Source organism: Anas platyrhynchos, chromosome 2 (genome assembly GCF_047663525.1).
Source record: "Anas platyrhynchos isolate ZD024472 breed Pekin duck chromosome 2, IASCAAS_PekinDuck_T2T, whole genome shotgun sequence".
Classification (NCBI taxonomy): Eukaryota; Metazoa; Chordata; class Aves; order Anseriformes; family Anatidae; genus Anas; species Anas platyrhynchos.
Genome location: NC_092588.1, coordinates 126,261,359 through 126,284,677, shown reverse-complemented (window position 1 = coordinate 126,284,677; position 23,319 = coordinate 126,261,359). Strand labels below are relative to the sequence as shown.

At 41.3% G+C, this 23,319-nt stretch overlaps 1 long non-coding RNA gene across 5 annotated transcripts; it reads right to left on the bottom strand.

The window, feature by feature from the left end:
* Positions 1-682: 682 nt before the first annotated feature.
* LOC101794014 (uncharacterized) lies at positions 683-23,319 on the bottom strand. Of its 5 annotated transcripts, XR_002402647.4 has the most exons (6): positions 16,302-23,319; positions 13,935-14,103; positions 13,705-13,853; positions 4,951-5,028; positions 1,149-1,205; positions 683-943 (listed from the first exon to the last, which is right to left on the bottom strand). It is a non-coding gene; the product is annotated as an uncharacterized lncRNA (long non-coding RNA). The 5 variants fall into 5 exon arrangements; XR_005263258.2 differs by having other exon boundaries at positions 13,705-13,868; positions 13,935-23,319; XR_002402645.4 differs by having other exon boundaries at positions 13,935-23,319.

Below are 23,319 nucleotides of genomic sequence, written 5' to 3'. Positions count from 1 at the left end.
AATCCACCAGATGAAACATCATAGTATGTTTATTTCTTTAAGAAACTCTAGTCATTGAAACACCATTTGTAGAAAACAGGCAGCAAGTTACCCTTGGGTTCAGGTTCATTGCACTTTATGATTAACCTCCAGGCTTCGGGTTTTCTTACCTTTAATTTGAACATTAGACAACAAAATTAAAATTGTCACATGGCTTGAAAAATCAGTAAAGATGAGTGTGAAACATCAGTTAAATAATTTCTAAGATGTAAATAACTTGTAATGTGTACTTTTGAAAATAACATTTGGCCTCAAGGATTTTCCTGGGGGCTTTGACATTCATTCCTTATGTCTTTGGACAAAGCAGCTTCCCTGCACCTTCAATTCCCTGCCTGCACAACAAAGAGAATGACTGTAGGTAATCTACTGGGGACTGACTGACTGATTAATTACAGTGATATTGCTACTGCTAGCAGCCACTGAGTCAGCCAGGGATCACCACTTCTTCATGCTCAGGATGCAGTGCAGCTCATCACAGTTTCTTTCATAGAAAAAGGAAGCAGGAGAGGACCCTGCACAATCTTGGAAAGCTTTGAACAACAGCTCCAGCTCTCGCTCTCGAGAAATCACAACCATTTCCTCTTGCATTTCTCCTTTAGCACACTTATGCTATACTGACCAACCATGGCTCTCAAGAGGCGCCGAACACCAAGCTTCAGATGAGTGAGTCATCTTGAGACTGTGCAAATCAGATAATAGGGCTTAGGAAATTGGGAAGAGAGATAAGGGGGTTAACATTCCTTTTTTTCTCCTCACAGGCTTCCCAGGAAATAAGGTCAACTTACTTCAGCAAGAAAGACTTGCAGCTTCTTCTTTTCTCTCTTAGCAGGTACATTTGATTTCTGGTCAATGGATGGTGTTTGCTCTTCCCTTTTTCCATTGAAACCAAGCAAACCATTGGCATCTGCAAAGCAATGAGAGTGAAACCACTTCAGTCTCTTTCAGGGAGACTGAGAGAGGCTTTCTGAAACATAACAGGATGCGAAAACAGCAGTGCTTTGTGCAGGGCTCCACAAGGAGCACTTGCAGTGGACACACATCTTAGTGCAATGCTACACTACCCAGAGAACTTCTGCTCATTCTGCACGCCTCTTCCAGTGACATCTTACCTTAGTGCACTGCTTTGAAGTTATTGCTTCTGATGTCCAATGTTTGGCAAGTGTGGTCTAAACCGAAAAAAAAAATAAATAAATAAATCCAAAAATCAACTCAGTTCCTTCTTCTGTCCGTGTTTAGGGTATTTGGAAATTACACAACAATAATTTCCAAATTCCATTCACACTCCCCCCACCTTCCTGACCAGCCAGCTTTACTCTCAACCTCACATACAGTAGGTTTGGCTCACATCAAGACACCCATCCTTCTGAATATTCTGTGTGCATAAGTGTTATGACAGCTGTGGGCTGTGTCAGGACTGGCCAGCTGGGCAGAGAGCTGGGAGGAGGGGGCTGAAGTAAAGATGACAAAAGGCAGTTGTGACACCAGGCTTTGTACAGAGGAAATCAGGGATTGTGTTTCAAGTGCAGCTAAACTTTGATGGCTCCTCAGCATGTATATGAACTCCTGTTTTTCAATAGCAGTGTGGTTTGTACTTGTATTGTTTTGCTTTTTTTTTTTTTTTTTAATTTTAATCAAGATGTAGCCACAAGCCTAACACTGAAAATAACTTTTCCTTACCCCTCCAGTGTAGACAGTGACAACACCTTCCACGTACACAGACTTCTAGACTTAAACACTTGGCCAAGCTGTGGCACCGTCAGGTGGCTGATGTAACTAATGCCGTGGCATTAGTTACACTATCTTACTGTGAGAAATCTCATGGGTTTAGAGAGAGAGGCTTTCCACAAAATTTCAGATGTAAAAACATCTTTTCTCTTTGAAACACATGATAAATAGAAAAATAAATCACTGCCCAACGTGGGCACTTGGATTGTTATATGTGGGATTTGAACCTCAAGGTTTGTTTATGATGCCAACCTGCCTCAGTGCATACTGATTGATTCAGCCAAAAATACATCCCTCTTGCACAGTGCCTCTGCAGCAAGCTGCAAAGCTCAGAGGCTTCATTTTGCAGATGAAGTGGGGTTGCCCCAGAGATGCTACAAATCCCAGGAGTTCCCTAACACTGGGTCAAGAAAACCCAGCTCAGGTCCTGGGTTTCTGCACTGGCTCTGCTGGAGCCAGGCTGCAGGCTCTGGAAAGCTTATCCACTGATGTCAACAGGGATTTACCATGTGACCGTGTGTGGAAACAGGCTGTGAAAGCTGTTGCAACTTACAGTAAGAGCAGCAAAGGCAGCAGGAATATTACAAGCGCCTTTTTACTGCAGCAGTTTGTGCTGAATGAAATCCCCGAAAGGCCCTGACAGCTGTCCTCTAGCAGGGTAACGCGTGGTTAACAGGACAGAGAGTAAGTGAGACAGCTGGAGGTTCCCCAGGGCAGCTGTGGAGGTTTCCATATCCCAGAGATAACACTGGGTATGAAAGGAAAATAAGAAAAAGCAGGAAGTGATATAAAGCAGAGCAGAATCCACATTTTCTATGACCCAGCAACTTTCCCCAGGGCAGAAGAGAGCAGAAATCAGAAGTGAGTTTGCTGTTTTTTGTTTCTGGATTAATAAATAAATAAATAAAGGATCAGTCATGAGGTAAAAACACTTTGTAAGACTGTGAGTCAGCAGAAAAAGTTACTTGCTTAGAAGCCACATGAGAACGTGGCCAGGATGCAGCAGTGAGTCAGGGAAAGTTGGAACTTGGGCTGCTGCCCTCACCCTTCACCCAACCCTTTGGTCTTCATTTAATAATGTGTGCACCTTGGAACAAGGCAGTGGTTTACACAGGTAAAGAGAGAGCTCATCCTGTGTTGTGTAGTCAGCATGGATTCAGACTGCACGGTACAAATAAAAGTACTGGATGACATTATTTGCCTTTTCATTAGGTGGTTTTTGGAGCTGATCTTCTACAGCATCTCCTGTGGTGTGGTCCCAGCAAAACAGGATGGTCAACAACAGAGGAGCCCTCGGGCATACACACTGGTATAAATCTAGAATGACACAGACCTGGATCCTCTGCTTTTCCACAGGAAAAATAAATGTGATGAAGAGAGCCTTGTCTCATCACAGCCCTACCCTCTGGTGTTTTTAGGGGAAGACCCCTCTGAAAAGATAGTATACCTTCTAGTAAATCAAACATTGGCTTTTCTGAGAACCACCACAAGAACACTGGAGCAAGGAATTATGTCTCCAAGATGGGCACAAAACTTATCTTTCATCTCATGGGGTCAAAAGAAGACAGGAATAAGTCTCATCCCCAAGAAAGACATTGAGAGGGTAGGACCAAGTCCAATTGCTCTCTCCTGTCTGGTTTACTTAGGCAACACTGTAGACCCACATGTGGTACCTCTCAAAGCATCTTTGTTAATGGCTCTTAACCAGGTTACTTGAGGTTGCTTACACAGTTTTAACTCAGAATATGAATTATACACCCTTACAGCACTACTGCTAGGTCTTTTTTTGCTTAGTCTCCTGCTTTATTGTATAAAAGTCTCAGTACAGGCTCTACACACGGGAGACTTCTTTGCTTTCCAGATCCTTACTGCCCATGGTCCTGTCTCTCTGAACAGTTTGTAGTGCTGTCTGAGCAAATAAAGGAGATTTTCAGACTTTCAGGCTGTCCTGCTCACCTTTTAGGAAGTGTTAATTGTCCCTAAATCCTTCAGATAGGTCTATATAGTGCTTTTCTTTCCCCTGATATTAAAGGATAGTGTGCAAACCCCATCCAGAAGTAAATCTCATGGCAAATAGCAGTGTATAACTCACATGGAAGTTGACTTTCCCCCACAGATTTTATGATCTGAGATACAGCAAAAAGGCAGAAGCCAAATGCAGAGACAGGAAAAGTGAGGGTAGCAGTGAAGGCAGGTGTGGTTACATGACCTAGTCAACACAGAGACCTGGTAAATTATGAGCTGTTTCTGGGTGGTTTATGTGGTAGACACCATGAAAAATAGGGCTTAGTGAAGGAAAAATAATGGTCTCATGAATTTTGAAATAGTACGATATGCAAAACCATGAGGCCAGGGGCTTACTACAAATCCACGAAACTCAGGACAGGATCTGCAATGTTATTCTCATCAGACGTGGTTAATAATCACTCTTTCCTTATTGCTCCTCGTCTAACACTTTAAGCCTCATTGCTCAGCACTCTGAAATCTTCTGAAAGATTAAAATGAGCAACACTGGTGGTTATTTTTTTTTCCCTAAATTTCTGCTGACAAACCCTGCCGACGTGTTAGAATACACTGTTGGTTTTGGGACATTGCCAGAGGATCAGCCAAGAAACAGTCTGTGGGAAGCGTCAGGAGCAGAGACTTCTCACCAGTCTTACCACTGGAATTATAGGAGTGAGTTAAATTCAGCTATGTAATCCTCAGGCGTGACTGCATCCTTGCAGATGTCAGGCTCCAGGCTCAGGACCTGGTCTCTGTCCAGTTTCTAAGCCAGGCTGCCAGAGGTCACCCAAGGACCACCATGACCTGACTGGTGAGTCTGCTGGGGATAGCTGGCTCAAAACTGTATCTTCTCTTCACAGTCCCCTCTGAAAAGTAGCCCTCCCTCCAGCACTAGCTAAAACAGAGGCTGTAGCTTCAGGTGTTAAGGAAGGTCTACACAAAAATAAATAAATAAATGAATAAAAATTTAATAAATAACAGTCCCTCCAACCCTTCACTGTTTAACCCCAACCCTGTTCATCTTGTTTCCCTCTTTTGCCTCCTCTCCATCAGCAGCGCAAGCACAAACCAGATCTGGAAACTGTTGTGGATGAAATCTGTGTCTCACCGCATTTGTTGGGGAGACTTCTGTTAAATGCACATCAAAGTTCAATCAGAGAAAAGGCTTACAAGACTATTTACCAGTTAGCTCACTCAGTCACAGTGTCATTCCTTTGTTTTGGTCAAAGGTTCAACATTGCTCCCCAAAACATCAATGAACTGCAAGGAAATACCAAGAATACGTTAAGAAATTGATCAACTCTACAGAGACTTTTGTTAGCTAGGTAGTTTAAAAATTTGGAAATTCATACCCCTGTGTAGTTCCTCTCTGTCACTCAAGGCAGTATATCACCACAGGCTCACTGATGCAAGTGGCTGTTCATGAACAGCACCAACTGTCCCCCTCCCTCCCCTAGCGTAATTAAGAACTGTTAGAAGAAGCACAGTGCTGAAAGGAGCATGTCAGCAGCTGTGTTAAGGGAGTGAAGAACATGACATTGAAGGTGAAACATTTCCTCTACTCTTATGTGAATGTCAGAAAAGCCTCTCTGCCTAAAAATCTTCATGTGCATCACTTTGAATTTCTGGAGGATGTCCAAGCTTAGCTATGGAGACTACATGTACACACTACTGCTCTGGAGAATGCATTCTGCTTGGAGTCTCCTTTGGCAATCTTCTGGGTAACCACTAGATTTTTAATTACTTAAGTACAACCTACCTGGGGAAAAAAAAAATATATAATAATAATAATAATAATAATAATAATAATAATAATAATAATAATAAAGCTGCAAGAGCCCCTGTAAAACAGTTCAGGTCATACATGTACTAAAAAGTTTGCCTCTCCACCCTGTCTTGCATGGTAGTTCTACATTTTTTAATAACTATTTGATGACTTAATTACAATTATTGGCACTCAGTGCAGGTTACCTGAGGGTTATGATAAACATGTAAGAATACCATACTCTAGGAATGTTAACATTGGATTTATTTGCATCTGTTTTCACCTTTGAGCTTCTGGTGACCAGTATTGGGGAATCATTCTGTGTCTCAGTCAAGAGCACTTTCTGCTTGTGGCACTCTGAACAATGTGCCAGGATGGAATAAAAGACTGACAAACCCTCTCAGAGGCTGCAGGGCTCTAAGAGAGTGACAGGGAGCTGAACTTATTAAGACTTGTGCTTAATGTGAAGACATTAGCGACAGTTTAGAAAACATTACAAATTGTAGAAAGGCAAATAAATTGTGTTTCTCCTGTAATCCATACAATTATTAAAAGAATTTTACTTAGGAAAACTAAAGCATGAGACATCTCTATAAGATTTCTAAAATCTGAAATAGGAAAAATTTGGTTTTGGAGATGGATTTCATTTAAACTGCTTGTTATTTAAAGGAGAAGGTAAAAGCAGCTTTAACGCGCATGGGAAATGGACCTATCACTGTTATTTATGCCTCTGAACATCTCTTCCTTCTCATTTGCTAATACCTGAACACAGCAGTAATGTTACCAAAATGGAGAATCCTAGGCTCCCTCACACAATAGAAGGCTGAATGCAGCCAAGAAACAGAATTATACTTTTCTTGAGGCGTTTTCAATTCTTGAAGATAATTCTCATAATTCTCATTAATCCTTACTGTGTATTAGCACCACGAATAGCAGAAAGAGAAAATAAACATTTAAAATGTTATGGACCAAAAACCCAGATATACTGGACTAACACTGGCCAAGATGTTTATGCAGCTGAAGGGTGGCTTGAAGTCCTTATGCTTGCTTGATAGGGTATTTAACTATACTGTGCCAGTAATTTTCCCCACACATTTTATACTGAAATAATTTAGCAAATCTCTGTTTTCCTGCTTAGGCAATTTATCTTCAGGATGAATGACTACAAGCAAGCTGAGGGCAAGCATTTCTTTTCAGTCTCACCCACTTCAGAACCTCATGACCTCCCAGTACTTTATTAAGTGTTATTGATGCCACTATTAGAGCCATAATATCCTCAGAGTGTTTCAGGTGCACTTTTGATGTTAATAGTAATAATGGTAATAATTGTATTAATAATAATAATAATAATAATAATGAAATTTTCATCCCTTGTGATGATAGACTTAGAAAAACAGATAAATATTACCCAGACGCTCAAACCCAGCAAATCAAGTATAGAAAGAAAAAAAATATTTAATATGCATTTAGCCTCTTGCTTTCTGGAATTGCTTATCACTGAAAGGTCTGTACACCTGACAATACTGGCATTGTATCCTCCTGATAGGATTCATACTACAAACCCACCCACAGCAGAGAACAAAATGGGCTTAGCTGACTGAGTTAATTTTTTTCAGGGACCAATAAGAAGGGTATAAAGTTGGCAAGGTTTGTCTGAGGAAGCCCAAATAGAGTGGGGAGAAGAGATGTGAGGATCTTCTCATTCTTCCCATCTCTGGGCATCCCTTTTGGCAGCAGCCTGGCTGGTCCAGCAGCCTGCACTTCCACTGCCATTTTGTCACAAGGGGTGGGGAGGGTATTTTTCTTTACATTTTGGAGCAGTAGTAAAGAGAACATTTCCTCGACTAACTTGCACTTCAGCTTCTGTGTTAAGTCGGAGAATGTGATGAAGATGTTAGTCAAGGTAAGATCCATTCAAGTCCGAGCATGAAGTTGGTCATTTTTGCAGAGCGAGAGGTGGAGGAAAACATTTTAGCAACTCTAAGAGAGTCTAGGAAACAATTCATGTAAACTTGCCTGAAATCAAAGCTAAAATGGATAGATAAAGAGTATTAAAATGGGAATATTTTAACTTCTTCACATGCCAAGTTATTCTTTTCTAGAACTATGTAAGCAGCCAGGCCAAAATGAGTGCATGTGTTGATTGAATTGTTTGGAGGATTTTTTTTTTTAATTTCCTTTTTAACATATGTATAACCTTACATTTTTAAATAAAATGGTAAGAATGATAAGCAAAACATGTTGTCTAAAAATACTCATGTAAAGTGCAAATGAGTTTATTTCTTTGGGTTCTTTTTGCTTTTCTAGGACTGAGGCCTGAAGCTTTGTTTTCTTTTCTCAGAAGACTTTAAAAGTAATTCACATTCCAAAAGCAGTTACCAGTTACAGCTTATCCTGTTTGTTTTTCAAGAGAATATGAAAAAATATATATTTTTTTACATATAAATTTACACAATTACCACAGAACACAATTTACCAGTGCTAACCATTTAATTGCCAGAGAAGAGCCATAGGCTAGTAACACTATTGTGAGGTCTGTAAAAAGGACAGCATGAAGATGAAATATTAGGTAGATGATTTAGCTTACAGATGTTCTGCATTCTCATCAAGTGGTATTCTATGTCAGAGAACGACAGTTTTAATTTCCTTTGCTGATTGCTCTGTTTAGATTACTTTGACGCAAATTATTGCTTTTACAAGAATGTAGACCAGCTGGAAGGCAAACATCTCTCCTAATAGTTTTTTTCTCATGTTCTTTATTTTCTGTTTCTTCATTGTCTGTAGTGGAGGTGCAAAGTCAATCCATATAAATTGGGTTTATAATCACAATTCAATATTTTTAGGCATTCAGGTGTAAAAGCTGGTCCCTAAATTACAGGGCTATAATTCTAGCTTAGTCTGGAGAGCATGTAGTAGCAAATGAAATGGTAACTGAACTAAGCAGGATCAAGTAAACATTTGATGGATTCAATTACAATGGATCTTAGTTACACAGTTTAACTTTTATGTGCATTTAGCCATTGTCGTAAACATAGGCTAACTGCAGCACAAGTTTCCCTGACCTTGAGCTTAAGGAGTCTATGCTTACAACACAGATAATTACACTGAAGCTACTGGTACATCTGTTATAACACCTATTATCCAGAAAACAGCCCAGCAAAATCTGTCCCAGAGGCTGCAGCACCTATTTGAATTTCCATACCTCACAGTGCCTCCTAGACTGGCCACCACACTCCCCCTTACCATCACGTTCAGGTAAAGACCTTGTTCACTGTGTGTCACCTCAGACCACACTCTCCTTGGAAGGACTCCGTAGAGCCAGGTGCTCCCAGTGTTTCCAGCTCCACATCATCCCCTGCCTTCTTGTGCAGGGAGACCATCCTGTGCCCATCATCACTGCCAGTCCTTCTGAAAACTGGTTAAAGTAGGAAGAAAGGACCATCCATCCTATCATGGACTGCTGGTGTTTCTCCAACAGCATTGATGGCAACTTTGACTTCTCCAATGAAAGCATGAGACAACAAAAAAGATGGATCTGGCATGTTACGTGAGTTGACTTGATCTCTGCTGGGTCACATGAGAAGGGCACGTCCCAGTGCTGGGCTGCAGATGTGGCCTGTGCCTTCTACAGGTGGGTTTAGGCTATGAGACTTTTCTCCTCAAGTATGAGCCAAACAAGCCAGGTTATCTCTCAGTGCTGAAGACTGGCTCAATTACTTCTTGTCCAGGCTTTCCCATTTCATATACAGTTTGGCCAGGATTTGTTTGCTCTAATTTAGTTGCCGGGACCTTTTCCAAACATCTAATGCTACATCTTTGGGCCCCTCACTACAAGAAGGACATTGAGGCCCTGGAACATGTAAAGAGAAGGGCTACAGAGCTGGTGAAGAGCCTGGAACAAGTCCTGTGAGGAGCAGCTGAGGGAACTGGGGTTGTTTAGTCTGGAGAAGAGAAGGCTCAGGGGAGACCTTATTGCTCTGTACAACTGCCTGAAAGGAAGGTGTGGGGAACTGGGAGTCAGCCTCTTCTCACACTTGTGATAGGACTAGAGGGAGAATGGCCTCAAGTTATACCAGTGGAAGTTCAGGTTGGAAATTAGGAGACATTTCTTCTCAGAAAGAGCAGCCAGGCATTGGAACAGATTGCCCAGGGAGGTGATGGAGTCACCTTCCCTCAGGGTGTTCAAGGAAAGGTTCAACATGGTGCTTAGGGACATGGTTCAGTGGGTGACATTGGTGGTAGGGGGCTGGTTGGACCAGATGACCTTGGAGGTCTTTTCCAACCTAATAATAATTAGGTTGGAATAATATTTATTGATAATAATAAATAATAATTATTATTTATAATAATAATTTTGTGATCTTTGCCAGTGAGCTACACATGGCTAAAATCATTCGCAGGCACTGAAGCCCATTTTCATGTTAATAAGCCATCTCACTATACATGTTCTCATACATAATTTCATGCATAGACATAAATGTGTAATTTCTAAACATCTTGCCCTCCCTGCCAAACCCAATTCAGATCATGCATCATGCTGGATCATGCTGTTGGAGCTCGGTGTGTTCCTGAATCCATCTCAAAATTTTACAATGAGCCTTAAGCTCTGATCCCACACTTTGGCACCATCTCATGGGGGATCATTTATTTCACTGCTTCCTTTGGGGTGCAACCGGACAACAACAAAACCACAGCCATCAGATCCTTTCAATCTGTGACCAAACTATCATCTGGTAGTTGCCCAAAGCACTTGTGAAAGCAAGTACACCAAGAAATTAGTTTCCCAAGGAAAACAGGGCCATGCACACCAGCCACTAATGCACAGTTCTTACCAAAGTATGTGTGTAGGAAACACAACCCTGAACATGTGGCAAATATCTTCTTTTCTTGAAGCAATTTTGGCATCTCCCAACAGTGAACACACATCGGGAACACAGTTACCACCTGCAGTAATCAGCTCAGTGTGGTAGATGTGCTTGAGGTCCCTGAGAGGAGTCAAACTGTCTCTTTATTTCACTGGAACAACACTGACAGAAAACTGAGTTGCAAATGATTAAGGGATCTTTCCTGCTACTCTCAGGAATTAATGGACCTGAAGGTTCAAGTGTCTCTCCCCCAGAGAGATGGTCATCCCAGCTGAACAGCAGTCTCACTGGGTGAGGAGTTACAAACTGTTCTTGCTGACTCTGCCCAGGCAAGTGCCCCATCTTTTGCAAGCTGTGTCATTCCATGACTCAAAAGTGAAAGTCATGTCCACTATGCTTCCCCATTTCATTTCGCCTTTTAAATTGCTAAGAGACTTTGACACTGAAACTGCAAAATAAATAGAATTTGTGAATCTTTCTAGCAAAACTCTACTTCCCCTGCTTCCTTTTTCTTCATCTCCTCTTGAATACTCTTTTGAATTTTTCCTTCCTCCCCAACTTTTCCCCCCACTCTATATCCCCATTCTACCTCATCTGTAGTCTTCTTCATTGAAAAATGACAGATTTTTTCCAACCCTCAGCACTTCCTTTTGTTCATTACTTTGGTCATTCTCAGCTCTCCCGCAAAAAATACTGAATCTTGTGAAAAATAAATTGAGGAAAAAAAGTGATAAAGACAATCAATAGGTAATTTTCTAGGTTCCTCTGTTTCAAAAAATGCAGGGAAAGCATCATTTCTGCTACTAAACTGAGGCCCAAATATAAAAAGAGATGGCTAAACATTTTCTGCCTTGTCCTTGTGTGTCCTCCCTGTAAGGCACAAAACCTGGTAAAAACAGCCTTGTCCCCAGATCTCTTTCCTGCCTACCACCAACATGCACAATAAACGTGTCAGAAAGGTCTGCCTTAACAGCAGTTTGGGTTTTGAGAGGTTTTCCTTTCTTTGATTCGTCCTGTCACTAACATGTTGTGAAGAGTGTCTGGGAATGTCCTCATTTTAATGGGACATGGGATCTTTGGGGTGGAAGGCACCTCTGGAGGTCATCTGGGCCACCCTCTGCTTAACCAGCCAGTTCAAACCTGGGCCAAGTTGCTCAGAGTCTCATCCAGTCAAGCTTTGTGCTTCTCCAGTGCTGGAGATTTGATGGCAATCTGGGCACCTCTTCCAGCATCTGACCTACCTCACTGCATAACGTTTTTTTCTGGTTAGGAAATTTGTCTCGTGGTTAGGAAGCACTTTCTTGTTTGAAAGTCACATTTCTGTTCACAGCTAGTTTATTCCCATGCGTTCATTGCTATCCCCTCAGATATTTGCACTGCTGATAGGCAGATAGGCAGCAGCCTTTGTCCCCTCTGTGGCTTTGTTTTGCCAGGCTAAACGCAGCATCCATTTCCCAGCTCCTCTCCAGCACAAAGCTCTCCATCCCTCTGACCACTTTGGGCAGCTCTGGGCACCCTGATGGGCACCAGATTATCTCTGCTTAAGCATGAATGATATTTAAATGAAATCTCACAAACATCTGGGCATAAGGGCACTATGCTTTGTTCTTTTCTGTTGGATATACCTCACCAGACCATGCTGAGATCACATCAGCAGCATATCCACTTATATAAAAGGATCCTTCTCTTCCACAGTTATTTCCATCCAATGTTTTGCTGCCATCACAGCACCCAGCTCATAAGTTCATTCTTCTCCACGAACTTATTAACATTCAGCAGTGCTCTGCCTTTTAACCAGCTCTGTCCACACCCAGGAAGTAAATGAAGAATACTTGTTAACAGGGCTATGCTACCACATACCAATCCCTTCAAAATTCATAGGCACACGTTGCTGCACAATAATCCAGGAGTTTTCTAGAAAAATAAAAATAAATGCCAGATTCTCTGTATCTTGAATTCAAAGTAGAAAAATTATGACAAATCTGTGATCCAAAATGTCCTGCATGCATAATCATCCTAAAAGTGTGCAAAAAGAGCCTACCTGAGCAGTAGCCAGCAGTATGCTCACAGCTAACTTCCATTGACATCCTCTTTGCAAATCACATCTGAGCACCTAGAATTACCCATGCCCTGTCCAACATTTGCATGCTGGATGAGAAAATGAAAAGAGTGCTGTTTGGATGCTACCAGTGGAGCTGGGACTCCCTAGCACAGAAAGAGGTGGCTGTGGGGCTGTCAGCAGATGAACTCCTTTCTCTCTGTGCTGGACGCTATAGCTCTGACCCACGCCACAGCAGCACTGGCAGAAGTTGCCCACACACCCTTAGTCCAGCTCTCAGCGTGCACAGGGGCACCAACTCCCCCAGAACAGCACTTTAAGCTTGTCTGGTTTTGTTGGGCATAGCTCAGTTCTGGAATTACTGGCCGGGAAAACAGTGAGGAGCAGAGATGGAATCATGGATGAGGAGTTAGCTACCAATAGGCAATATTTCTATTCCCTTCCAAATCTCTTTGTTGAGAGATTTATGTTTATGCCAGCTGTATTCTCTTTTCCAATCAGCATTCCCAGCAAAAGAGTTACAAGCACTGCTATTAGAGCACCCGTAGTTAAAACAGTTTCGCAATGTGGGGAAGATCAACAAGATGGACTTTGTTGGCCTCTTCCCAATCTTCTTGAACTCAGTGGCAAAAATCCCTTGGTACAAGGGTACAAGAGGCGCTGGTATGACAAAATCTGTTCTCCTAAAATCTTTGAGCATCTATGCATAGAAATAGATTCTTAAGCCATTTTTAACTTGATACTCTATATTGAATCAGTTTCATTCTGTAAGTTCAAACATTATTATAAATATAATCCCTGAACATCTGCTCAAAACATATGATAAATATCCTATCACGTCAAGTGGAAATTCTGAAATTTCACCCTAGCAATTTGAAGCAAACCTAATTCTTTCATCTGCTCAATCGCTTACTAAACAACCATTTAAAAAGAAAAAAAAAAAAAAAAAAAAAAAACCATGAGAAAACTGAACTGCCAACAACAATAATCCTAACCTTCTGTTGCAGCCCAATGATAAAACCACCAAGCTGAAAAGTCAAATTGTGTGGGCACTACTATTAATTAGGAGAAATGTTACCTACACGGTATGAGTTGTTAAAGAAAAAAGAGATTTTTTTCAGCACTGTAAACTAACTGTAATGAATAAAATACACAAGACTGGAAAGTTAGAAATCAGCAGAGAGAAATGACACAAACCATGAGAATGTGACTGGTTATTTGTAATAGGATAATACTACATTACTTACCTAAAACCAACTGTTTTCTTTGCCTAAGCATGATCTTTTATGTCAGCGTATTGCATTTCTTTTTCTTCTGGTGCTCAGGCTCTTGGAAAGATTCCATTTATTTCCAGGAAACATTTAACATATTCTTCCTATGTTGCATAAAATTCTGCCTGAAAAAGAGACACCTACATCTGCCAGCTCAGCATATGCTGAGAAATGTGCATTGAAAGTAAAGGTTTCAGACACCATACCTTAAAAATAGCTTTATATAGCGGAACCCTGGTCCTGTGGATGTCTTCGTATGCTTCACTGCTGTGTAGGCATAGCATTACCACCAGTGACAACAAGACTCTCAGAAACACGGTGCAGCCACCTACTATTCGAAGATCTTCCACATCTAAGACAATACTGTGCAAGAAGCTGGAGAAATGGAAACGTGAATAGAAGTACATCTCAAGACAGCATTCAAAAAGTGACCCTTTGGTGAATATTTAAGAATAACTCCAGACCATGTGAAGTGCCCAAGACCACTGTGTGGCTCCTTTCAGAGCCAAGACTAAAACTTCTGTTAGAGATGCTTCCCTGTGCAAGAGTTTCTCCACTACAAAACAGAGTACGATTATAGTTACTGTCAGCACCACAGCAGAGACAGGAACAGATTCCTCTTTGCTATGGGTCTGTAAAACAACATGTTGAGTTTTTGGCAGCTTTGCTGTGGATTATCTGGATGGAGCTTGAACCACAGAGTGGTGGGAATGCCCCAAGATGGCCAACCAGCTCCAGTTTCCCCCCTCCTCCCAGGGAGTGCTTTTGTCACTGCCAGTATAGCTGATGTATGGTACAGCTGAAATTATACTGTAATATAATACTGTAATGTAATATTTAGTGTCTATGGTACAGATACAGATAGTAGAGCTGAAGAATTTAGTCTTCTTTTCTGCATCAGGAAGAAGAGATCTATGCCACTGAGGACAATATTCAAGACAATGAAGCTGTGGTTCAGAAAGACAGTCATTGTGGCTTGTTAGTTATCTACTTTGTGGAAGTATATCATGGTGACTGGGCCCTGATGATGGCAGTCCCTGGCCCCAGGGCACTTCTGTTTGAGGTGTAACATCATCAACACTGCTACCAAGCTCCAGGGCAAGGGACACCAGGAGCTGATGGTTCCCTGTAATGATCATTTACATGTCAGGTGATATACAGTAAAATTCTAATCTAACATCTCTTTAGATGTGCCCAATTTTAGCAGGAAACATTCTAGACTCTCATTTACAATTCAATTTCTGAGCAAACTGAGAAAGCCAGTCAGCTATCACAGATGTCCTGCAATCTAGAAACACCAGGAGCCATTCCTGATTTTTTTAGAGCATTTACAGTGAAAAAGTAATATTTTCTATTTTGTGTAAATTACTACTTTGGATTTAATAAAGTCATTCCAGATCCCAAAAAAAGGAAGAAAATAAGGGTAAGGCAAAAATTTCACTGGTATTTCATTTTTTCTTCAAGGCTGTGCAGTAGCCTTGATTTACTGTAGTGTAATGTAAGGATTATTTTCGTGTGACCTTTTTCTTCCTTACTTGAGAATGGCAGTTTAGAAGGATTTAGAGACATGTTCCCATTGTATAGTTTGTGACCTTTCAAGGTTATTCTCTTCTTGTTACCCCAGGCTTATCAAGATTATTAGTGCTTAAGGGGCTAATTCAAAGGAAGAACTGGCACAACAGGCAGAGTGACTTCATCCCCTGGCAATGAACTGAGTGTCAATGGCAAACAAGGGATTGTCAATGGCAAACAAGGGATTTTAAGCAGATGTCATCTAATGTATGGGACCAGTAAATTATCCCTTTCTTATACCATCTGACTGGTTTTCTTCCTTGCAAAAGCTCAACAAGTTATATATGTTTCTTACCTTGCTAGCCTTTGATCTAATGGTACTACTTTAAGAAATGTTTTCTCAAATCGTGGTGAGAGGGACTACGGCTAAGGTGAGAGTGAACAAACTGTACAGAAGGTAGGAGGGATGGTAGAATTCATTTTCCGCATTTTCCATTCATCTGTCTTTCCTTTTACATACAAGACAGTGCCAGGTTCATAATGAAATCAATAGGAATGTTGACGTTAAGTTCAGTGTAAACAAAATCCACCCTTTTACAGTAATTTTACCATACACTGAGAAAATTTAAAAAGCAACTTTCCTTCTGTGTGACATTGATTTTTCACTTTTGATAAGCAGTTATTTTACTTACCCCTGTGGCTGCTTCTCTAAAACAATACACAAAATTTGCTCTATACATACATCATAAGAAAACTATGAAATATGAAACAAAAAGGAATTCTAAGGAAGTTAAAGTACTCTCCTCCTTCTACATTTCTTATCATTGTAAGAAGCCAGAAAATCTTTGCTTTGCTGACTCTTGGCAGACTTTTGGTCCTGCAGAGGATTTTGGTAGACCAAAGATCAGTGAAGGTTGTAGCTAGGCTATCTGCCCACACACCAAAACCCTTTTCAAAAGCTATGACTTCTAGAGGTTAGGATCTCGTGAAGTTTGTAGTACAAAGGATCTTGCAACCTATTCAAATAGCTTAGTATAAAAAAATGGCAGGTGTGGACTTACCTATTCAGATGGCAAAATACGTACTAACAGTTGTCTAAGACTCCAAAAATCTTCAGCTTGACTTTCTTTTCTCTTTCATGGGCATCAGGCAAGAGGAGTCCTTTCAAAACCACAGGAGTTACAACAGCATAAAACATGTGCAGTGGCTTTCTGTGAGCAGTGGGTAGAGCTGGCTAAAAAGACCATTTAGGGAATAACAAACATGTCCAAAATATAATGTGAAAGCTGAAAGCGCGAGGAATCAGAAGTCCTCATGAATTCAGATTGAATTTAGCTACGAGATTTTTTTGTTATGAAAAGTGATGAACACTGGAATTTCTTAAAACCTTCTATTTTTTTAATCTGGTTTCAAGAGTATGTGCTACTTTGGAGAAGTGAGAACTAAATGCTATTTTGGGATGAGGTAAAATGTTCTTCATGTTTGTCATAACGACAGTTTTTTTATTTGCAGTTTTTATTTTTATTTAATTATTTATGCAGTCCTAGGAATCAGGCATCATCACACTGACACAAATGTTTGGGCAACCATGCAGAGAGTCATATCATAGAATAGATCCCACTGAAATCTGTTTTTATTACATTCCTTTGCCAGGTTGGTTTCCAACCAGATCCTCCCCCCAGCTGCTCAAATGTCAATACCAACACACATGGGAGATGGTGAGAAAAAGTGACTTGTGGCAGAAGTCAGACTGTGGCCTGGCAGTGCCATTCCTTTGAGTAATGGCTTTCCCTTGCTGATATTAACCCACAACAGCTATGGAACCACATAAGAAGTGTCAGGCAGAAAGCAGCAGATTTCACTAGATAGGTATGTGGCACCTGGGCTGACTGGGAAACATGGATAGCACATAGCTGAAAAGTGCAACACTCACCAAGGAATATATTCTATATGAAATGAAACACATAAGTTTATTTTACCAATTTTTTAAAAGCACCTGTAATTCTGAACTAAGTCCTTCATCTCTGTTCATGTTTGCTAATGTTTGTTGTATTTATGGGGAATAAAGAGAATGCACTTCATTTTCAGACATGTTTCAAAAGCCTAAGCACTTCATCCTGACAAGTCCAGGCAAGATGCATGAGAAAAATGTAGACCATATAAATCCCAAGACCTGAGCCTTTATAAATAACAATGAAGATGAGAGCCACAGGAGTGACGTGATACTGCAGAGCTAAGGTACAAAGACAACAAGGGAGATACCCAACGCGTTCCCTCTTCACACCAAAATTGCCACTGTCATACACCATTTCAGGCATAGGGGAGAGTTAGGGTTTTTCAGACTCCATTGGTTCATCTAGACTGCTTCTGTTTTTTTAGTGTTCTTTTTTTTTCTTTTTTTTTTTTCCTTTTGGTTTCACATGTATTTTTAAAACCAGCAGGGGAATCGCTACATTCAGAACGAGTGATAGCAGGGGACTTTACACCAAGCAGCACCTGACTGGGGCAGACAGAGCCATGATGTTCCCCTGCAAAGGGCTAAGTGAGAGACAGTCAAAAAACATGAGGAGCTCTTGCACCAGCGCAAAAGAAACAACAAGGAGAGGAGCTTTTCCCCCTCAGGAAAGCAGATCTCTCTCCCAGGCAGCCAACACTGAACTTATCCTGGGTTTGGGTGTGCAAACCAGCTCTTCCTCCCCAAACGCAACCTATGGAGGAAGCAGAGACAATACTGTGGGTCCTCAGTCCTGCCCAGGCTTACTCAACAGCTCTGAGGTCACAAGATTTCTTGGGAATCACTTTCTATTTCTGCCCAAGGGCTACATTTCTTGTGTTATACACTGTGGCAAACATTACCTGAAATACAGGCCAGCCCACCAAGGCAGCACATTGATTCCTGACCTCTTCTATCTGATGAAAAATAGTTCACTTTAAGAGGACAGAATGGAAAATACCTGATGGCCATGATTACTTTTAGGAGTTGGAGAACTTTCCTGTAAAGTAGCAAATCTGGGTTTCCAATCCCTTTGGATAGGAAAGAGATGTGATTCAACATCTCCCATATCCCCATTGAGCCATCTAAACTAAAACCATCTAGCCCTCTAATTGGCCACCTGGTGGAAAGATCTAGTTGGACCTAGACCATTTGAACCCTCTGATGACTGGATAGTCTTTATAGCCAGCTTGCCCCCTCAGGATACTTTTGTTTCAATAATAGCAGTATGGGAAGAGTGAAGATTACAGATCCAGCACAACCTATTAATCCTTGCTGTTATAGTGTTTTGACGTGCAATTACAAATGGCTCCCACTATAGTGAGTAGATTCCCTTTAGCAAATTCAGTATAGAACAATAAAGGGCTTTGTTAAAACCTTCACAGTAAGAAGGAAGTTACTTAAGGCAGTTTCTGAGCAGTGACGTTAAGATTTTTTGACAGGACTGTAAGGCCAAAGGTATGACCATAGTGGCAAACTCCTCAGTAGTTCCCCTATATCACTACAGGATCCTTGAGCTCCAAAAACCTTTGTATAACTGCACATCTGTTGTAGTAGGTGCATAGTGTGTCTTGTTTTTGTAGTTATTCATCTATGAAAAATTTCCAACACATATAACTTACTATTGAATGTTATCTCCCAAAGGGAGATGCACTAAATTCTTGCACCTGATTCTAGAAATGGAGTTATGATACATTTATCAGTCGTCCAGTAAAGCATTACTACCACCTTGTAGCATAAGTAAAAGATAGCCCTCTAGGTGGACAGTCTGTATGACTCATTACACTCAGATTGGATATAAAAATGACACCTACTTCCAATTTAGACATCTCTCCATATTCTAAACTCTGATGTAGAAGTAAAGCTCTCTCAAGCCTAAGTAGTATCTCTTGAATAATTTTGCATACAATTATAAAAATAACCACTGTTCAACTTCAGCTGTCAGTTGAAAAAGAACCTTCTGCTATCCAGGAGAAAAACACAAGAGGATGATTATACGATTTGGGTTAGGTAACTTACAACATTGCAGAAAAACAGTCATGAAGTAAAACAGAATGAAGATGCATGGCTAGAGGTCAGACTGAGTGAGAGAACAGCCTGATAAAGAGATCATGGTCACAAAAAAATAGACTTGAATGTAGGTAAATACTTAGATCTACAAGGGTCTCATTAACAACATATCAAATTTTTATGTAAGATTGAAAGAGATCCTATGCTTACAGAACTGAACTAGACTTGGCATGCACTCAGAAGTGTGATTGTTTCGTAGCTAAACATTGACACCCCTTTGTTCTCCTTTCTCATTGAGCAAGCTGTGCGGAAGAACTTACCTTTTGAATGTTTTGTAAAACACAATCTACTTCTAACATACTATGTTAAAAAATGATAAACAGTAAAAATAACAAATAGTTACACCATTCAGTACCTCTGATATACTCTAACTGCTCACTGTTTTCTCTTTTCAGCTTCATCATCTTCCCCGATGACTGAAAAACCTTCCTCTTCTCTTTAGTCATATAATGTCTTTGAATTTTCATCTTTCATACTTAGAAGAGAGCTCAAATGGAAACAAGAAGTTGTTTAAACATAAGCAGAATTTACAGTCAATTTACTTTCAAAAGCGGACAGAGACTTTCTATAGAAGCACAGTCCACCAATTCAAAACACAAATCTCATAATAAAAAAGGGATCTTCGTCAAAACCGTGTATACACAAGAGTGGGCAATGGTCACGAAGAAGCCAAATACAGTTAGTATGCAGGTGCTGAGCTTGTGAAAGACAAAATATGGGAGAATTTGTAACTTGACCAGTTCTCTGCTCTGGTGCCTCATGCAGCCATATGAAAAGGTGTGCAGCACCATGATGGAGGCAAAGTGCGAGCTACCTTCCTCCCATGAGAAAGGTTTATGAAATCACTTACTGATGCCATTTATCAGTGCAGCCACAGCAGAAAGGTACTACTGGGGCAAGTCTAGGGTGACTGACGAGTGCTACCTTAATCCCATTCCAGAGTTAAAATGGCTGCTTAAGACCACTTTGAATCATAAAGGTGTACATATGGGTATCTGTCTGCAATCATTATGATTTGGCAGGGACATGTCTATTTAGGGTGACCTGTGATAGTTGGATATTCCCCAAGAACAGTTATCTCCAGGGCCTCTTTAACTTGGGACCACATACTAGCCAGCTTGAAGGTTGACTAGAGAAGACCATGGCATGATTTCTCTTCTCAAGACTAAGCAGATAAAGTTGAAAATTAGAACATAAATTAAAGCTAAGAATTTTTCTTCTAAACCTCTAATTTAGCCTAAGGCATGGAAATTCATAGTATTTGCATATGATATGCTCAAGAAGAAAATTTGAGTCTATTACTACATATCCTAGTCTTGTTTAAAAATGATGCAAGCCTGCCTTTAGGGAAAGAAAATGAGCAATCCCCAGAGCTTTTCACAAAAAAATCCCCAACATCTCTGTGGTTCCCTGCTGGCAAAGAACCAAAGAAAATTTCGATGCAGCAAAAGCAAAGGTTGTTCCTGTGTGCCAGTGCTCTTTGGTGTCACGTGTAGATTCTCAAAGCAATGTTTAGTTATGAGAAACATGAACGCAGGATATCAATGTCCTGCTCTACCTGTTCAATTCAAGTAGAGCACGGGGCAGTTTGGTTTCATTTTTTCCTATTCAACCTCTTGGTGAAGCCGGTAGTGACTTTTTATTTGAAAATACGTGGGAAAAAAAAAAAAAAAAAAAAAAAAACACCTCTCTTCTGAAGCCTGGGATTTTTGATGTAGGCTCTTGAAGATATCACTAATGTATCACAGAAACTATGGAGAAGAGACATGGAAGCACTTACTGACCCTTTAACTTCAGCAAATGCTCAGTACAAAAATACTTAACAAGAAATAAGCCAAAAAATGGGTGAAGTGTTTGTGTCTTGATGGACAACAGAAAACCCATCTCTTAAAGAGCTATAGGAACTCAAGATCCCTTGTTAATAGTTTTGAGGGTACCCACTATTTTTGAGGTTTTGTTAATAGTTTTGAGGGTACCCACTATTTTTGAGGGTACCCACTAAGAAGGTTTTGCACATCAGGATGCAGCCATCTGTCTTCTGCTACAGCATCTAGTAGCAGAAGCATTTTAATGGCCTTGTGTAAATTTGAGTTCCTCCTCTTGAATGCTGTGCTTTGCGCTGGATTGTCAAGCACTGAGTTTGTAAGGCATTAATTAGCAACTTCCATGGGAGCATGTAAGGATACTCTGTACTTCTGAAAAGTCACACTGACACTCAAATACAAAGACTAAACAAAACAAAACAAAACATAACAAAAACCAGTAAGAGGCAGTAAAGACAGAAAGCTTAGAAACTTTAAGATGAGAAACAACAATTGGAATTTTCTTGTATTTCACTCTGAAGATATAACTAGATGCATTGTCAAGAGTAAACCCATATAACAGTGATCAGCACAAAAAGGTCTTTTGGACACTGCTAAGGAATAGACATGATACAAGGAAAAAAGGACAACATCAAATAAAATCACAAAATTAAAAATTACAAACAAGACTAACTTTCAGAAAGCCTGCTGAAAATATATTATTAAGTAAATGTAGCATTCCATCAAGGTCAGGTGATTTTAGGAATAGTCGGTGTTTCAGTTCAGCTAGGTAAAGGGGAACAAAAGGAAAGCTGATCTGTCTGCAGGGAACAGGTCATGAGCTGTCTGGAATTGAAAGGAAATATTTCTCCTGGACGTGCATCGATGTGCTATCACAAATGGAAACGAGTGTCCATCCCTGCTGTATCTGCCCCTGATGAACAAGAAGGAAAACACCAGGCTTGTCTGCAGTACTGAGCTGATCTGGTCTGCTTGTTTCTGGCCTTTGGCGCCTTGCAAACAAATCCTTGATATGAGTCACTCAGAGTGTTAGTTTTACGTTTTATCCTTTTATTCTGTTTTTGTTTCTGTTATTCTAATATTATCCTATTATTGCTATGGCTTCTCTCTGCTGAGCACCAGGCATGGTTCTGATTGCTGCTATTGAGGATCACTCTGTTATACTTGCATCTCAGTGCTGTCATCTCCCCCTGGGCAAAATCACTACAGCTGCCTTTCCACTCCAAAAAAAAAAAAAAAAAAAAAAAAAAAAAAAGTATTCTGCTTCTTTCCTGCGGTTGTCTATCCAGGTTCTTCTGAAAAAAAAAAAAATATATATATATATATATATGTGTGTGTGTGTGTGTTCTGGCAGTGTCTGCCTTTGTTAAAAAGGAGAGCCCACATGAGGACACCCAAGTGCAGTCACACTGTGTCATCCTTTCTCCTATGCCCCATGTTACATCCTCCTCATTTTCTGCTTCTGTCCACCTGAGATAAAGGTACAGATTTCACAAAAACAAGCCCGTTTTGCCAAAATCAGTTCGAGCCATCCCAGCCGTTAGCCTGGAGCAGTCGGTCTCAGCCCGTGCCCCACGCGAAGGAGCCGGACAGACTCACGTGCCCCGGCTGAAAGATCTCCCTGCGAAATGTTCAAATTCCCACCGCCCCCCCCAGGCAGGTGGAAGGATAAGGCTGCAGATAACAGGTAACTGCGTGGCATTTCCTGCGGTCCTTGCCCTGTGCCGGCTGCAGGAGCTGGCCCTCCACCCGCTGTGCATGGGACGCGCATCGTGCTGTGCCTGTGACCGCGTACAGCTCGGACGTGTGCACCTAAACGAGCGCGTTTAGTCCCGTATTTGTACCCAGTAAGAGCACGGGAAGCGCAGATGTAAATCACAAAGCACTCGAAGGCTGTGGCTCTGATGCTGGACACCCGACGGGCGGCCGTGCCTCCGTGCAGGCTGACAGCGAGGGGGGCGCGGGGACCCCGCGGGAGGGTGCCCGGCCCCGAGGGGCTCCGGGGGGGGCTCCGGCCCCGGCTGCAGCCCCTGTCCCGGCCCGGCGGGGCCAGGTGAGCCGGCGGCTGCGGCTGCTGCAGCGGGAGCCCGGCCCTCAAGGAGTTACCGGTTGGGAAAATGACTTCATGTTTCTGCCCGGCTCCTCTCGGCTCGCCCCCCACGGCCCCGTTTCACAATCCCGCCGCGCTCAGAC